We start from the raw sequence: 19199 nt of genomic DNA, 5'->3' as shown, positions 1-19199 counted from the left end.
GGGTCTCACATCTGTATGTAGTTCGAAGAATATTCCAATTTCCTCCCCTCTGGGTGGTGAGATGCAAAGTATCGTTCTTTCCTGTGTCAGATAAGATTTAGGGAATTGGTGAAAGGAGGGTCTATGTGGAGTGATGCTCTCGCTTCAAGATGATGGAGGTCTGCATTTGTCACACCCACTCAGAGTTGTGAGGCTCAAGGGGTATGTGACCTGGGCTGCCACCTCGTCACAGTAAACTGTGTGACAGTGTGTAGTGAATAGTTCCCCCTCCCTCTAAAAGGTTAACAAGAAGTGAACCCCTGTTTTGACTGACTGGCTGGTGACCTCCAGCACTCGATCAATCAATCCACCAGGTGGGTGGGACAGAAGAGCTGTTGCTGGGATTGCTGGGAACAAGAAGGAGGAAGTCAGCAGCAGAGAGTATGAACTAGCATGTGGTTGGCTGCCTCATGGCGGAGGCTGCAGGATAAACTCTCAGGGTGAGAGATCTGCAGGAGCCTTGATTCTCATCAGGAGTTTGATGAGTTAAAGAAGAAAGGAGCCAGGGCTTCGGCTTCGGGAATTTAGTCTAGGGGAAAGTTTGGTCAGACTTTGTGTCAAGAATTTAGATTTTCTTTGTGTGTGCGCTTTGCATTTTTCTAAATATCTGTTCTTTGCAACTAAGAAACTAAGATTTCAAAGTGTGTCACCTTAGAACCAGCAAGGCATATTGAAGCATTCTTGAAACCAAGTTAAACATTCTTAAGTGTATCTAAAAAGCTAAAAGCCTCAGACGGAACTAGTCTGTAGTAATTAATAAAAAGTGGAGGGGAAGGAGCTTCAAGCAGCATGTTCCACAGTGTTCCGTAGCCCCACACGAGCACTGGGAGGAGGTAGGCAACCTCCCCTGCTTGCTAAACCTGGTTTTAGAGGAGGGGCTGGGAACTGGGTGACCCTCTTTTGACAGAGCCCTGTTTGAAAGCTTGACGAGGTTTCACACGAGAGTGCTAACCCTGCCTTCAGACCTCAAGCCCTGTTTTTACTGGTGGTGAGAATAGCCTCGGTGTGTGGCTCTGGTGCTTCCCAAATAGCTTTCACCAAGTCTGTTTTGAGATGTACGCTACTCTGAGATATTAAGGTTGTTCTCATGACCAATAACGGGGTCGGGAGGGCAGGCAGGAGGAAAGGCAGGGCCCAACCTAACTTCCCCCAGATGATCGCTCTGCTGTCTTCAGTGCATGAGCTGTGTGTCTGGCCCCTGGATATCCCACAATGCACTGCTCAATAAGCATGGTGTATTGGGGGATACCTCCATGGGTTGGATGCTCTAGGAGCCCATCTCTGTGTGTGCTCAGGCTGCAAATGCCCAAGCACACACATGATCCTGGTGCTGTGGTTAAGAATGTGCTTATACCCTTAACCTCATCTAAAGGCCAGGCTTCAAAGTGGGGTTAGGTGGGCAGGCAGCACCAGGATTCACATGGATCCCAGTACCACACATGAGCAGCCTAATCCAGGCTGGGCTGCCCAAGCCTGGGGTAGGCTGCTCGTGAGAATGGCCTTATTGTCTGTCCCAAGTATGTCACCGAGTGTGTGCAAAACTGGCATTTGTCTGCAGAGACAAAGTCCATATTGTTGGAGTTTTCTTAAGATTCCTGTCAGTTTAGCAATATGCTCCTCAGTTGTTTTGCCATACACTAAAATGTTATCCTGAAAGTAAGTGACGCCATCCATAGCCCCAAAAATTGCATGCATCATTCTTTGAAATATTGAAGCTGCAGAGGCTAATCCAAAGGGCAGTCTTTTGAATAGAAAAAGACTAGGGATGTGCAAAATGATTCGGGTACAAAACCATTTGTACCCGAATCTGGCTAATTGGGGTGATTTGTAGACAAATCACTTTCCCTTCTGCAGTACGTTCTTTGTATTCCAGGACAGCAGTGAAGTATCCATTTATGGGAATAGAGGAACCTTCATATCTGCATGGGTGGATGTCTGAAGGCTACAGGTGCATATCTGATGTAGTGAGGATTTTCTTTTTAAGTAGATGCAAAATTATAGTGTACAGAAAACCAGAATCAGCCATCATCTGCACTTCGTGACCATTAAGTTTTACAAACAGTTTTAAAAACTCAAAGAGCTTTATTGTTACAATGGGATATGAATTGGGGCAAAAGGGGAAAATGAGAAAAGAAAGCCTCAGCCTTATTAATACACCCAGGCAACACAGGGGGGAAAAGAACAAATTAATGCAGACTTACTACAAGTACTGTCCCTACAATACCTTTTGTCGTGTGTCCTTGGGGCTGTTATACTCCACAGGCCTCCAAGTGACCTCCCCAACTCAAGCTGAATAAGACCTCAGGGAAAGAGACAGAGAGCCACTTTTCTACCTTTTCTTCTCTCCTTCCCCAAACCCAATGACTCTAAACGCATTCTTGAGACACACAAAATAAATGAAAACACCACCTCTCCAAAAAAGAGGGAAAAGCCACTGCTAATTTAATTGGCTACATGTGGGAGACTATAGCCAATTACAGGGTTCCGTGTGGGGTCTGACTGTGATGTTATCTACCCTAGGAACCAGGCCCAGACTCTGTCCCTGCTTACCACAGAAAGATTTAGACTGAACAGTCCTGATTTAAGGAAGTTGGCTTTGGGGCACCTGAGAGAGTGATTTGGCACAATGAAAAGTGTTTCCCACGCTCCTAGCCATCTCTAAAACTTTATCCAAGGTAAGTTTCCCTTCCACTAGCAGTTTTTCACACAGTTTGGAGCAGTTGGTTTCATAATAATCAGACCCCTGATCATTTCATCAGTAAAGTTGACAAGCTCACAGGTTATACTTAAGACACAATGCTGTAGCATATTAATTGATAGGTTCACCAGGCAGTTGGAATCTAGAATAGTACTTGTAACATTCAGCAATCACATTCAAAATAGGGTTGAAATGATCATCTAGCACTTGAAGAGCAGCTTCATAAGGGTTGGCATCCCTTTCCAAATCGGTCGGAAACAGCAAATGAGTATATATTCTTTGGTCTTCAGGGCCCAGGCAGTGAAGCAATGTAGCCTTCTGCTTTGCTGGAGTAAAATCAGGGGTCTATAAGCCCGCTCTCCCTGCAGACGAGAGGCAGTCTGCTCTGGGTGGCCACAGCAGCCACCCACACAACTGCCAGCTCCGTGACAGAGCTCTAGCATGCCCTGTGCAAGCCAGGAGGCTGCTTTTCAGCCTCCCGGTTGGGGGTCTCCTCGTGAGTTGCTGTGGCGCGGAGCCATGTCGCAGCAACTCACGAGCAGAAAAACCAGGTTTGCGGAGTGCTCGCTCCGCAAACCTAGTTTAAGGGGAGGGGTAGTTTGGTGGGTTAACCGCCTGAAGACCACTGGGCTCGCCTGCGAGCCTGGTGGTTCTCATGGTCAGGTGAAATCGGGCTAGGCTCCCCTAGCCCAATTTCACCTGATCGTGGAAATAGCCTCACAAACTTCTAATTAACAAAACATGAAAGATTGCTAGATAGAATACAACCATGTGTCTCTCCCTTTCATTCATAAAACATAGTGTAGGGATCTAATTTTTACGTTAAGAAACTTGGGTAGGTAAGGGTTGCTTCTCCCACTTTACCTCCCTGTTCATCATTTCTGGCCCTCTTCTCCCCACTAGGATCTGGAATGAATCAGACTGGAGAGCTGGTCTTGTGACAGTAAGCATGACTTGTCCCCTTAGCTAAGCAGGGTCTGCCCTGGTTGCATATGAATGGGAAACTTGAGCACTGTAAGTTATTCCCCTTTGGCGATGGAGCTGCTTTGGGAAGAGCAGAAGGTTCCAGGTTCCCTCATGGGCATCTCCAAGATAGGGCTGAGAGAGATTCCTACCTGAAACATTGGAGAAGCTGCTGCCAGTCTGTGTAGACAATACTGAGCTAGATGGACTTATAGTCTGACTCAGTATATGGCAGCTTCCTATGTTCCTAAAAGGGCCTGATATGATGGAACATGGGGATTTGTGGGTGGGGTTCAGCTGCCATCACCCTTGTGTCCTTTTTGATATGAAAATTAACTCCCACCCACTGCTTCTTCATGGGCAGGCCAGACACATGAATAAACAAACATGGCTACCTTATCATATCTAGCTTGGCCTTTATATATGACTAGCAGAAAGAACATGAAAACAAACTCCTTCCTTACAAACTAATAATTGCACTGTAATAGCCTCCCCACCACACACACACAAACCATTTGGCAAGTAGTGTACTCTATAATAGCATTATGTTTAATCTGGCCTTGAATATCATTTTTGATGTGGCCTACATACATTATCAGCAGCTGTGAATGTAGGCATCATGAATGTATACCATATTTTATGACTCAGTAAAGAATTGCCTTGCTGGGTCAGACAGACCAAGGACCATCTAGTAGTCTATCTTTCTGTTTCAAACAGCTACAGGCCAGTTGCATCTGAGCACAGCTGAGATCTCACAGTTTTCTGAGAAGCACTTTGCTGAATCTGCAGATTGCTTAGAAAAAGAACTGTTAGCTGAAGTGAACATTTATACATTTGATGAACTTGCCCTGTAGCTCAGAGTAACAGATAATTTTATTTCCTGATTAAACTGATATAAGCTTACACAATGGTGCTATTCACACGATTGAAGAAAATCGGGCTAGCTTCCGCTAGCCCAATTTTCTTCAGTCATAAGAACCACTGGGCTCACAGCCAAGCTCGGTGGTTCTTGAGTGGGTAACCCGCTCCTGTAGCCGCCCCTTAGCCCGGGTTTGCGGAGCAAGTGCTCCGCAAACCCGGGCTATTGGATCGTGAGTAGCTGTGGTGTGGCTCCGCACTACAGCTACTCACGAGGAGATCCCCAGAGGGGAGGCGAAAAGCCTCCTCCCGGCTCCGGGGGTCTTGCCAGCATGCCCTGCGTGCTCACGCAGGGCATGCTGGAGGTTGCGGGGGGCGATTGGCCCTCACTCCCCCCAGCCCCCACCGGCTCCGTCTTGGAGCCGGCAATCGTGTGGGCGGCCGATCCGGCCACCCAGGGCTCTCTCCTCACTCATGAGCTGGGAAAGCAGGCTTAGCCCGCTCTTCCCGCTCACCGCCCCCAACCGGGTCTCACGGACCGTGAGACCCAGTCCATTATAGGCCACATTCACACAAACTGGAGGTTGAAGAACCCACAGTTAATATTTGAAACCATAAATCACATCACAGTTGTTCATTCAACTGCAGTTAGGAACCCCAAAACAGGAACCTCTCCAAAGATTGTCATGCTTGGGTAGACTCATGTGGGAGTTGTGATCATATGGAGTGCAATTGTGCTATCATGTTTGTGTGGATCTAAGAATCTGTGTGTACACCTACACGGCTCTCACAGTGGTCCCTAGATGTGGATGTGAATTTGTGAATTATCATGTGAAAATAAAGCACGGCTACAATGGCCTTCAGAGGTTTGAAGGCAAGTGTATATCCTAACCAGGGTTGGGTCATGTTCACTCTTGGATTGTTGCACTGGTTATTCAAATGCAACTTTTGGTTTTACTTTGTGGTTTCTCTAATTAAACATTTACTGTATAATGTAAATATTTCTTGATAGAATCTCCAAATTTGGCAAAGTCCAACGTGAAAAACAAATGCAAAGACAGTAGCAATTATGATCCTTGACCTTGTTCTGACTTTGTTGAAGAGTTACTATAATATTAGTTTATTTGAAGTTTCATAATGTGTTTTTTTTCTAATACAAGGTGAATAAGTTCAGAGGTACTTTCAGAACATGGCTCCAGAGAAAACTAGATTTTTGCTATAGTCTTTTAAAAAATGTTGCAGCATTATTTTTACACCAGTTGACACATTCATGAAGTAAGTAACCTTGAGTTTGCTCAATGTCCTTCCAAGATGAAGTAGAAAACAAATAAGATTTAAAGTTTTACTTCTCATTGGATGTTAGTTAAGAGAAAGTATCACATACTGTATGCCACAAGTGTGAGGACTTTTTCCCCCCAAGGGGGAATTTTAATACTAAGGATGAATTATAATAATAAAAGCGAGGTTATTTTTTTTCCAGACTCAGTATTAGACATGTCTCTGTGTTAGTGTTCAAAGTACAACCCCTTGGGCTGTGTACATTTTGCATTCAAAGCCAATGTCTCATTTAAAAACCTCAATAGATCCTTTGTGATTCTGGCACTCAAATCCCCCTTTACAATAATTCTTCTTCTAGGAGCCATCTGCTATAATGCTGAAACCATTTACTTGTGAGCAGTTCCAGAGCCTTCTTAAGGTATCGATGTTAACAGAGCCATGCAAAAGTACACCAAGTGAAAGTTTTGGTCCTTTATTGAACAGTTCTCATACTCTTTCTTTCTTTGCCTATCCCTGTCTAGAGTTCCCATTGGTGCATTCTAGAAGGCTTCCAACTAATTCACATGTGTGTATCATGTGAGGAAGGGACAGAGAAGCCTCACACAGAGCTGAGATAGAGAAGAAGTATCAAGAACATTGAAGGCCAAAGTGGAGAAGGGTTCCATGAAAACAGCAGTTGAACATGGGTCAGTCGGACCGAAGAGACAGGCAAGTGCCATTCCGAAGGGATGGGCAATGGCCTCCGTTGCCCTTGGCCAATTGAAAGGGAGTCGGGTTCAGATCCCTGAATCTGGAGTCGGTGGTGCATGCCACGGGGGCCACCGCAGTTGGCCTTGAAGCCTAGGATGCGGGCACGGGTGGAGCCGCCACGGGTGCAGATCTTGGTGGTAGTAGCAAATATTCAAATGAGAAGTATGCTACAGGGGTTTGGGGCTAGGTGGCCAGATTTTGCTTTTTTAAAGCCAAATTCTGGCTTACGGCCCATTTGACCCACGAGTATACCCCTTAGGTTCTGGCCACCCTGGTTTGGGGTACTGGGGAGGACATGAAGGTTAGGGACCTTCCATCCATCACCAATTGGAAATCTCCAACCATCCATCCAATTGAATATCTTGAAGCTTTGGGCCTATATTTGCTTTCTTCCTCTTCTTTGCTCCCTGTCCATCAGAATTGCTTATCCCTTTACAATGTTGCAGAAATAAGTTCCTTCCACTCTCCATCTTCTCAGCAAAAACTCTCATTCATGTCCAGGTCATGAACTACTTCAGCCTTCTCCTCTCTGTTGCTTCATTGTCTCCATTTATCTTCCATTTTGTCTTGGCCCCCTTATTTGTGTCCAGAATTCTGCTGCCAAAATAATTCACCACTTTTCTCTTTAAATTTATGCACTAGCTTCCAGTCCACTCCTGGATCCAAAACAAACTTCATGACTTTACCTTTATGGTCCTCCATAGACTTGTACCCCCATTTGCCCCTACACCCACAGCTGCAAGAAAGAAACAACACAACTAGTTTGGATAAAAGGACCACAACTTTACTGATAATCAAATTGGTGAACTGAGAGTAGTGGACTCTGAAATTTGTGAACTCCACTCCCCAACAGTGCAGGCCTAACACAGGCTGAGTCCAGACTTGAGAGTCCTTTTTCTGAGCCTGGCATGGGCGACACCCTGACTCAAGAATAGAAGCAGTGTCACCTGATCATCTCCATCATTGTCAACCCAAAGGGTCTGGGCACATCTAGGGCTTCACCCCCCACAAGCCATGCAGCCTTTAAGGTTTGTGAAGCCCTGAAGGAGGTATCCTGGTGAATCATGATCCCCGAACTGTGCAGCCTCTGAGGAGAGATCGACCCTAACCCTTACTAACTGCCGAAGGGTGTTCACCGACCGTGAAACCCATCTAAACCTCCACCCAGCCTCTACTGTACCTGCCCAGAACTAAACAAAACTGAGTAGGCAAACTCAGAAACAGAACTAAACAGAACAGAACTAAATAGAACTGAGTAGGCAAAAAGACTCATGACCAAGCAGCCAAGGGCCAAAAATTCCTACTCAGCCCCACCCCCCCAAGAAAGACCAGCATAGCCCATTCTGTACCTAGGGAAGGGAGGGCGGGGAAGTCAAAAGGCAACAAACTGAATAGAGGAGGCATGGAAGACCTCAATGGTTACCCTAGCCACGTCTCCTAATTCTCCCTACCCAATCAGGGCAGCTCTTGTGGCCATCAGAAAAGGGGGTGGGACAAAGGCCCATGCCTCAGCATGAGGCTGCTGGATGAGACATTCTCTCTACTCTTATATTCTATAACATTCCTGTAGGAGACATCTGTTCATCCAGCTCTGTCACTTTTAGCCTTATGAAGTTTCAGTCACCTGATCTCTCAGATGACTCATCACATTGACCCTTGCTGCTGCTTGTGCCTGGAATGGCCTCCTCCACCTCAAATGCCTGTATGGAGCATTTTCTCTCTTTCTTCAGATCTCTCCTAAAATCCTTTTCAACTTTTTGCTATAACCTCTTCATTCCCATACTCCACTGTACCTAAGCTTAAGTATAAGCTACTGAAATAAATGCATATTCTTCCACTGTTTATGCTTCCCTAAATTAGAAACATAGGAACAGAGTCAGACCATGGATTCATATATCAAGCCAGACCATGGGTCCATCTAGCTCCATATTAAGGTTATTCACATGACTGGAAGCAGGGTGGGCTGATGTGCAGGCAGAGGGGAAGGCTGCGCTGAACTTACTCCCCACCTCTGAGTATCTCCTGGCCCACTCCTAGCCATGCAGCTTGGCCGCACACATAATTGGCTCTCCCAGGAACTGTGCAGCTTTCCAGACCCTGGGACAAAGAGTACCAGCCTCTGGGAATCCCACAATGCACTACACAATGAGTGTGGTGCATTGGAGGATTCCTCCATTGGAATCCTGCCGCCCCATTTACTCGTATCTTTACAGCAACAGAGCGGGAAAGCGGCGGGAGGGCTAAGTAAACCCTCCCACTGCTCTTAAAGCGACCCCCCAGCCCTGAACCGAACCACCAAGGTCCGGACCGGTCCAGACCGGTCTGGAGGCCTTTACAATGGCCTCTGGACCGGTCCGGGCCCATCCCTACACAAAACCAGAACTGGTGGTTCGGTGATGGGTGCTGCCTAACCCCCAACCTACAAAGCAAGCAGACAATCAGTCAGTTTTTAATGAATTATTGAATGGGGGTGGGGTCATTGGTAGGGTTGACCTACTGACTCTGAACAAATTCAAACCAAACCAGCATAACCACTCCCTCTGCCCTTTCCTAGATCTGCCCTGTACCCTCCTCAACATCCGTTCTCCCAAACTAGGCCATATTTTTAAAGAAACCAACTAAACATTAAAGCATCACCAAAAGCACAAAAAACAGACTAAACCTAAAACTATACAGAGGACAAAAACCAACCAAAACTACTACTCAGCCTAAAACTAAACCATAAACCAATTAACAACAAGACTTAGAAAACATCAGCACTAAAAAACCAATTAATAGAATTCTAAACCACAGAAAAACAAAAGCATAAACCCTCCCAAACGCTAAACCTTAAAGAACCAAATTACAAAACTAACTAACTTACCAGAAAAAAAACCCAAGATGCTTTTGGGGGATCTCACCAATCTGATGCAATGACAAGGCATGCAATTCATAGGAAGGATTTTTTTTAAAAAGCAGGTGGTAATCCGACAGGGTAATCAAAGAAAAAGGTCAGTAATCATGAGGTCAGAGCTCCACAGAGGTCTGCAGGGGTCCACAGGCAGGGGTCAGAATGTGGGGACCAACCTGTGGGGACCATAGCAGGTAGGGGTCTACAGCAGGCAGGGATCAGCATGCAGGAGTCCACAGCAGGTAGGGATCCACAACAGGCAGGGTCCACAGCAGGCAGGGGTCAGCAGGCAGGGGTCGGCAGCCACAACAAGGCATGCAAGAACAGCAGCAGCACACCAGAGGCAGGAAAAGTCAGCAGCAGCACAGCCAGAGCTATTCCTCGGAAGCCTGAGAAGGTTTACAAGCCAGTGCCTGCTTGGCTTTAAATACATTTGAAACTCCCTCCTTTTTGCTCCCTCCCCCAAACCAATCAGGAGGGCAGAAATATGTTAAACAGAGCCCAGTAATGGCATGATCGAACTGTCAAACTGGTTCAAACCGGTTCAATCTGAACTGCAATTGACTCAGTTCGAACTTGGATCGGCTCCTCCTTTTTGGGGAGCAGTCTGGTTTGAACTTGAACCAGTTGCACTGGGCTGGTTTGAGTTGAACCCAGTTTCAACCAAATTGGTTCTGCACACCCCTAATTCCTGGGACAGGGAACTGTCCACTTGTACTTTTAACAATGCCATGCATGTTATTGTTGCTTGTTGCTGCTGCTGATAAATGTACACAGAGGCAGTTTTTGTTTGTATTGTTCAGTCTGGATGCACTTTTTGAGACTGAATGTGCATGTACATAGGAACATAAGAAAATAAGAACAGCCCTGCAGGATCAGGCCCAAGGCCTATCTAGTCTAACATCCTGTTTCACACAGTGTCCCATCAGATGCCTCTGGGTTGCCCACAGAGGTATGTGCATGCCCTCTCTCTTGCAGATGCTCCCCTGCAACTGGTATTGAGAAGCACTGTGTCTCTGAGGCTAGAGAGTCTATAGCCACCAAACTAGTATCAGCTAATAGACCTGTCCTCCATGAACTTGTCTAAGTCCCTTTTAAAGCCGTCCAAACTACTGGTCATCGCTACATCCCATGGCAAAGAATTGCATAGATTAATTATGCACTATAAGAAAAAACACTTCCTTTTCTTGGTCCTAAATTTTCCAACCTTCGGTTTCATGGGATTACCTCTGGTTCTAGTATTTTGAGAGAAAGAGAAAAATGTCTCTCTGTCCACCCTCTCCATTCCATGCATAATTTTATACACCTCAATCATATCTCCCCTTAGTCATCTCTTTTCCAAGGTAAAGAGCCCTAGATGCTGTAGCCTAGCCTCATCAGGAATGTGCTCCAGGCCCTTGATCATCTGAACCTTTTCCAGTTCTACAATATCCTTCTTAAGATATGGTGACCAGAACTGTACACAGTACTTCAGATGTGGCTGCACCATAGATTTGTATAAATGCATTATAATATTAGCATTCTTATTTTCAGTCCCCTTCCTAATGAACCCTAGCATGGAATTTGCCTTCTTTTTACCACTGCCACACACTGGGTTGACACATTCAACAAGCTGTCCACCATGATCCAAAGATCTCTCTCCTCAGATTCCATCAGCATATATGTGAAGTTGGGGTTGTTGTTTTTTGCCCCAATATGCAATTTACAAGCGGGGAAGCCACCCGCATAGAGAGCAGGAAGCTGTTGGTTCGAATCCCCACTGTTGTGTTTCCCAAAATATGAGAAACTCTTATATCGGGCAGCAGTGATATAAGAAAATGCTGAAAGGCATCAGCTCATACTGCATGGGAGAAGGCAATGGTAAACCACTCCTGTATTCTACCAAGAAAACCACATGGCTCTGTGGTCACCAGGAGTCAACACTGACTCAATGGTACAACCTTTCCTTTGTCACCAGAACCATAGCCCCAAGAAGACACGGACACAAAATATTGGTATAATGGGCCACAACTTTATTTAACCAATTAAAACTTGAGTAGCGGACAAAAGAGGGGAACACTCCACCCCCCTTTAACAGTGTGGGCCTCACAAAGACCGGGTTCAGACTTCACAGTCCTAGCCCAAGTCCTAAACGGGCAACACACCGTGACTCCGGAAAGAAGCAGGTAAGAACCTGCTTCTATCCCTTCACAGTCAACCTCTAAGGGTCTGGACACTTCCAGGGGTTCACATCTCCCGGACCGCTGAGCCCTAGGATTTGCAAAGTCCTGAAGCTGGTTTAATGGCCAACCACCATCCCTTGGCCGCGAGAACCACAAGGGAGTGATTGACCACTCAACCGATTAAAACTGCCCAAGGGTGCTTACCAATGTTAAATCCCCTTTTTTGATAACCCAGCCTGCACTGTCCCTGCCATATTGTGACCAAACGAATTAGCTAACAACTAACTGGGTCAGCAGAATGGAGTAGGCGGAAAAACCCCCAACAAAAGGCCAATCAATTGGGAGCAAAAAATTCCTCCTTGGCCCCCAAAAGGACGGCCAGCACATGCCCGTTCTGCGCCCTTGGGGAGGGACGGGCAGGGAAAGCCAGGAACCGACTGACTGTTTGGGGCAGGGAGCAGCAGTAGCTGCCTACCAAACCCTGCCCCCTGAAGGATGCCTGGCCAATCGGGGCTTCTGGGGCTCGTGCACAGGCGGGGCTGGGACAAACGGCCCTCCCTGCAGCATGAGGCGTTGGGAGGGGCATTCTTTTAATATGCAATTTACAATATCCAATTTTCACTTGCTTACATTGAACCACATTTGCCATTTTGTCATCCACTTCCCCAGATTGGAGATATCTTTTTGGAGTTCCCCACAATCCATTGTGGATTTCACTGCCCTAAATAGTTTAGTATCATCTGCAAATTTGGCCACTTCACTACTTACCCCAACTTCTAGATCATTTATGAACAAATTACTGCTTAAAAGGTACTAATAACAAGTTACAAGGTATTGGTCCCAGTACCGATCCCTGGGGGGCCACACTTCTTACTTATCTCAATTGTGAAGTCTGTTTATTCCTACCCTCTGTTTCCTGTCCTTCAGCCAGTTACCAATCCACAATCGAACCTGTCCCCTTATCCCATGACTGCTAAGCTTTCTTAAGAGTCTTTAATGAGGAACTTTGTTGTAAGCTTTTTGAAAGTCCAGGTATACTATGCCAACTGGATCACCTTTATTGACATTCTCAATACCTATTGACATTCTATTGACATCTCACCTATTGACATCTCAAACACCTATTGACATTCTCAAAGAACTCTTAAAGATTGGTGAGGCAAGATTTACCTTTGCAGAAGCCATGCTGATTCTCCTTCAGTTGGCCATGTTCTTCTATACGCTTAACAACTGTAAGCATATAGAATGCTTTCCATCAATTTGCCTGGAGCAGATGTTAAGCTAACCAGCCTGTAATTTCCTGGATGCCCTGGATCCCTTTTTGAAAATTGGTGTTAGATTGGCTACTTTCCAGTCCTCTGGTAAAGAGCCTGTTGGTAGAGATAAGTTATATATTTTTGCAAAGAGGTTGGCAATTTCATATTTGAGTTTTTTAAGGAGATTGTACCCAATGTTTTTAAAGTTTGTAAAGGCATAGGGCATTTTTAATATAGTAAACACCCAGACAGAAAATCTGGGACACTCCACAGCAAATGTGCAGCACAAACTATAGATAAGTGGTGGTTTCTGTCTGTCTTCTCTTCCTTCTGAAGCTGAATGTGATTCCCAAAATTACATCCCTGAAGGTCATGTAGCCCTCAAGGACATATATCTAGGACACACACTGCGCTTCAGAGGGTGGGTTTTTAAAAAATGAACATCACCCCTTCCCTATAGCTTGTGCTGCACATTTGCTGAATGAACGCTTCCTTAACTTGGATGTCAGCTGCTGATAGCAAACTATAGAATATCAAAAACTGATGAATGATTTTAAAAAATACATTTCAATACAAAATTCAAGCGTGAATGGTATGAATAAGCAATAATTAAATTATTAAATTAAAGGTTAACAGTCTTGTCCACAAACCAGTTAGCTTATTATATGTTAAGGTTTTATATTAAGTTATGAATAGCATATTGTGCTAATTATTATTTTTTTAATGTTTCAACACAAGTTGCTTGTTCTGCTCAATGGATGCTTGACCACAATTTCATAAAGATAAAAGTGGGGAGGGGTCATCCTATTTGCATAAAAGCTAAATATTCATATTCATGTGTATTTTATATGCATGAATGTACAAATTAAGATGACATTCATGAGAACTTTCTTCCAATCACAAGTGATAGTACAATTAATTTGCAAAATGCTTGACAAATTTCAGTTTTGCCTACCTAGAAATAATGGATGCATTCTCCCACCCCATCTAATTAGGAATATTATTATTATTGTTGTTGTTGTTACTACTAGTGTACTACTACTACATTTATACTACCACTAGTAGTAGTAGTACATTTACTTCTAGTAGTAGTAGTACATTTATATCCTGTTCTTCCTCCAAGGAGACTCAAATTATTTATTTTCCAAAACAATCAGAACTTCTTTCATAAGTTATTTCTGACATCTGGGTCCCATCACACTCCCAATTATGTCATCACGATCATTAGAGGGTCAGGAAGCTTTCCATCTCCTGTCTCATAACTCTTCACTGCCCCTTTCTTCCCAAAGTGTTCCCTGATGCTGGCAATGGTGGTGGTGGGAGCTCTTGAAGTGACTCATCCATTAGGCATTAGGTGGTGTTCAGAACTGTTTTGATTCAAACTGGGTTTGACTCGAACTGGGCCAGTTTGACTGGTTCGAGTTCAAACTAGACCAGACCAACCCCCCACAAAGAGGGAGGTCTGAGTTTGAACTGGCTGGTCTGAGGTCTGATTTTGAAATGGCCAGTCTGAGTTTGAACTGAGTTGAGCCTGGTTTGAATCAAAGCGGTTCAAACCAGTTTGATGGTTAGAATGAACTGGCTACCATTTTGTGTGGTCTGTTTACAATTTTTCTCCTTTTCTGATTGGTTTTCTGTCACTGCCTTTGATCAGCTAGTGATCTCCTTTCTCCTGTTTGGCTTGTTATCATTCTAATCAGTGTGTTGTCAGTGAACTCTCCCCTGCCATTAGCTGGGGGAGGGGGGACAATGTAGGGGGAGCAAAAAGAAAGACTCTTGCTTTCTGCTGCTACTCTTCAGCTTCTGGATCCCTTTTGGGTATAGTGCTTTTGGTATAATTTTAGGATGAATTTGGTGTATAGTTGGTTTCTCTTAAATAGGGCCTAGTTCAGGGGAAGCGATGTACGGTATGATGTAGGGCAGGGCTAGGAGCAGGGTTGCGGGCAGAGGGAGGAGTGATGTTAGTTTGGGGCAATGGCGGTGAAAGGTGCCTACTCCTCAAGTTGCCCAAGCCCCCCTAGAGGTAATGATGCACACACTTACATTTCTGGTGATGCCTTCTCCTGCAGTGCAGCTGCCAATGGTGGGTGAGATAGAAGTAGGGGAAAGCCAAAGCAGGAAAGGAGCTTTTCCCTTGATGGGTGCAGAGGAGGATGTGATGGCTGCTATCCCAGCCAGATCCCCCTTTCTTTCCCACTAATCCCACTTCTCAGTATAATCCCCACCGAGTCCGAGACTGAGGAAGAGCAGGAGGAAGTAATTCCTGTTAAACTTGGATGTTCTCAGCCCCAGTTAGATGGGTTGGGGGCTCTGGTGGTGGCCAGCCAGAAGATCCAGTTGTGCTGCCAGCACCCAAATGGTCCAGGACCATTGGCAGCACCATGTGGGACCAATTTGAGCACTGCCAAAGAGAGCCTACACATTCTGTCTGTGTGCACTATGGGGCACAGGTCAACAGGGGGCAAGGATGCCAAGCATCCGGCACATTGGATGGTGTCATACAGGCATTCTTGCTCCTGTGGTCGGCAGTAGGCTGCCTGCTGTGCCCTCAACTAGCTGTGACAAGGGATGTGCTTCTGCTCCTGCTCTCAAGCATGGCACATTGCCTGTCACACAGTGCACATGTCTGGTGGGGAAGTGGTTTGGTCACCCAGAGTCACATTTCATAAATGACAGTGATTCTATTAGTGACAGTGATTATGTGTTGTTGTTGTTGTTGTTTTTGGTTGTTGTTGATCATTTTATGCCATGTTGAATGTGTTCTGTGTAAGGACTTAGGGGCTTCCCTTATGTCTGCATGGCATGTTTGCACTGGTCTGGCAGTGGCTAGTGGTTTTGTTTCTACCATAGGGAATAATGGGGTTTTGAACTGACCCATTATTCCCCATGGGTAGTGCCTAGGGACACCAAAATGGGTTGGGTGGTAGGGCATGATGAGTGCTACCTACCACCCAACCTGCAAAGCAATTGGGTAATCGGGTGATTTTTTAATGATTTTTTTCCTGGGTCAGTAGGTCAACCCTAAGTTAGGGATATAGGACCCATAAAACTACATTTCCCTTTGTTTTTGACACCTTATGAAGAAGCACACCACAACAGCACTACTGCCACTAGCAAATAAAGAACAGGGCACTGGTGAAGAGCACTTGCACCAGGGATTATGCCCAGTCAGTAGGGGGGATCCTTGAGTTCACCTTTCTGGGCCTACCCTTTCTGAGTTCTGGCCTATCATTTCCCTAAGAGCTCTGTTAGATAGGGATGTGCAAGCCAGATGGCTGGATGGTTCGGCTTGAGTCAGGACTGGATTCGATCTGCCCCAGGTGGCTCAGGTTCAATCGAGTCTGGGCTTGGTCTAGTCCGGCCATTGAGCCAGCGCGAAGAGTTTGACAGGGATACCTATAAAGGGGATCCAGCAAGGATTCCGCTTTACAAAGAAAAGGTTAAATGTATGTGGGCGGGGGGGAGACTTGTATTTACTTTTTAAAAACCAAGCTGTGGCTGCTGCAGCAGGGACAGGGGATGGCAGTGTTGGGGGCTCTGCACACTGGCCTCCCAAATGACTCAGTGGCCCATTTCGGGCCTGGGATGGCTGCGCTGAGACTGCGGCTTCAGCAGCAGGCACAACGGAGGTGGCAGCAGAGGCCTCTTCTACCCCCCAAGCTCTGAAATGACAGGCTGGTCATGCTGTGGGGTGGAAGGAGCCCCTGCTGCCGCCTCTGCTGTGCCCGCCGCTAAGCTGCAGCTGCAGTGTTGCCAGTCCTGAAACTGGCTGTTGCATCACTTGAGAGGCTGGTGAGGGTGCGGGTGGACGAAGCCCCAACCATCTCCTCCTCCACCATTGCCATCTCTGCTGCTGCAGCTACGGCTTGGTTTTTTAAAGGTAAATGCAAGGCTTTTCCCTCACCCACCCCCACACTTAATCCTTTATTTGCCAGATCCCCCTTTACAAGAATCCCCATCAAGTCAGCTTGCGAGGCGGGGGCATGGCTCGACTCACCCCCTGGACCAGCTCTCCTCCTGTTCCATTTGAGGATGAGCCTTTGAGCCGAGCCGGCTCTCACATCCCCACTATTAGGATGGTTATTCCCATTTTTCAAATGTACAACAGAGGCAGAAAAACTGTTGTCTTGAAAGCCACAAAATTATCTCATGACAGTGAAATCTGAATCTATGATGTACAAAGAATTAAATCAGTTTGAGGGTCCTTGAGATGAAGGAGGATTCCATGCCATGAAAAAAAACTCATTCATATTAACGGCATTTTTCAAAAATTGCCTGACGTGGAAATTCTCAGATGCAATGGTTGGACCTCACAGAAATCAGAAACACCAATATATCTGAAATCAGCATTTAATGACTACAACTACAACTAATTTTAAATTTAGTTATGGTGTGAGGTAGCTCCTACTGCACTCTCCACTCGTGGATCATTTTCTAAAGTGGTGTTCCTTTGTTTTTGTTTTTCACTTTGTGCATCTCAGCAAACAATCAAGCCTCATGGTCTTGTATCTTGTGCTTCACAAGAAACTGCACTAGGGAGAATCAAGAACTATCCATTCTGAGTAGTTCCACTTCATCTGCCCTTTAATGAACACCAGCTATCAGCAAAATACTGGCAACTGTTAGTTAGGCCAACCACAAGTGATAGAGTTCTCCAATCATGCCTGGTAGTTCATACCTCCCCTATTCTCTTTTTAAAAACACATTGCTGAAGTGTGTCTTGACCTGAAATCTATGCAGCGTGTTTGTTGCTGATTTTGCAGTTTACTCAACATTCTAAACACTTCTTTTTCTAGTTTAGTTTTCTTTGTATTGTTAATTACATGCCAGCTAAATTCAACCCAGGGAATGTGAGGTTTATATGAAGTACAATAGAACATAAAGAAATGTCTTGAACTCAGTCTGTTCCTTTCCTCCCAGGAATGTCTATGTAATATGGATTAAGTATAAATATTTATACACAAGTATACTAGATTAATGACAGCTGGAGCATTCCTGTAGCTGCAGGTCCTTCAGTGTAGGAAGCTGCATATATGGTGTCTTATACATTACACATTCTCCTTGATTCTCTGCATGAATTCAGGCTGTAGAATTTCTGAAGCCCTGAAGAGAAAAGAGATACCCTTGCTACTTTTACCACTGTAGTCAGACAAATTAGTCCTCTGTAGCCAGACAAATTAAATTATTGCCCTGGCCTGAAGTAAATTGTTGACACAGAGCCCTATTAACATCTGGTAACAGCTCCCCATCATAGCCATTAAGATACATTGTGAGGCTAATTGCCTAGGGACATAACGAGAGTACATCATGGAGGGAGCATTTTCTGAGTTGTTAAGTGTTGACACTGTGGTGGTGACACCTGAAGGAGTGCATGAGCATGTATGCATGTGGCATAGAGTTGCCACATAGAGTTGAAGGGATACAGCACACTTTCAGTTACAGAACTACTTAAAACCAGAACTGGGGAGGGTTCTGGAGGAATACCATTATCTGATCTTTTCTACACATTATCAACAATTCTGAGATGGCTCTCACGATCCGTGAGTCCCGCTTTCTACAGAACTGCGGGGAGAGCGGGCTAAGTCCGCTCTCCCCATAGAAGACCGAGCCCTGGGTTGGTTGGATTGGCCGCCACACGATTGCTGGCTCCGTGACGGAGCTGGCGGGGGCTGGGGGAGTGGGGGCCATGCGGCCCCCGGAAGCCCCAATATGCCCTGCGCAAGTGCACAGGGCATACTGGGGAGACCCCCAGAGCCGGGAGGTGGCTTTTCGCCTCCTGGTCGGGAGCTACTCACAAGCAGATAGCCCGGGTTTGCGGAGCGCTTGCTCTGCAAAGATGGGCTAAGGGGCGGGCTACTTGAGCGGGTTAGCCGCTCAAGAACCACCAGGCTCGCTTGAGAGCCCAGTGGTTCCTACGATTAATGAAAAATCGGGCTAGGCTCTCCTAGCCCAATTTTTGTTACTCGTGAGAATAGCCCCTCTGTCTTCTAAGAGACCATGACCCTTTACATCAAACAATGACCTGGCAATGGTTACTCATGCCAACCATGAGGCTAGGCAATGGACATGCCTTCTTAGTGGGGCTCTCTCTGTTCACTGCCCACCTGCTTCCACTGCTACAAAATATAGCACCAGTAGCCTATCTCCTGATGGGTTGGCCACCATGAGCATATTACAGCCCCATTTCAGAATGTGCTGTAGCTTTATTTTATCTTCTGAACACTGTCCATAACTCTAGCTTTACTACTGAGCTCCTTTCTTACCTATTCGCAGTAACAATTTCAAACTTCAACACAGGGCACCAC

This window comes from Hemicordylus capensis, chromosome 1 (genome assembly GCF_027244095.1).
Source record: "Hemicordylus capensis ecotype Gifberg chromosome 1, rHemCap1.1.pri, whole genome shotgun sequence".
NCBI classification, from domain to species: Eukaryota; Metazoa; Chordata; class Lepidosauria; order Squamata; family Cordylidae; genus Hemicordylus; species Hemicordylus capensis.
The sequence above is the reverse complement of the archived record's forward strand: the minus strand, read 5'-3'. Positions refer to the sequence as shown.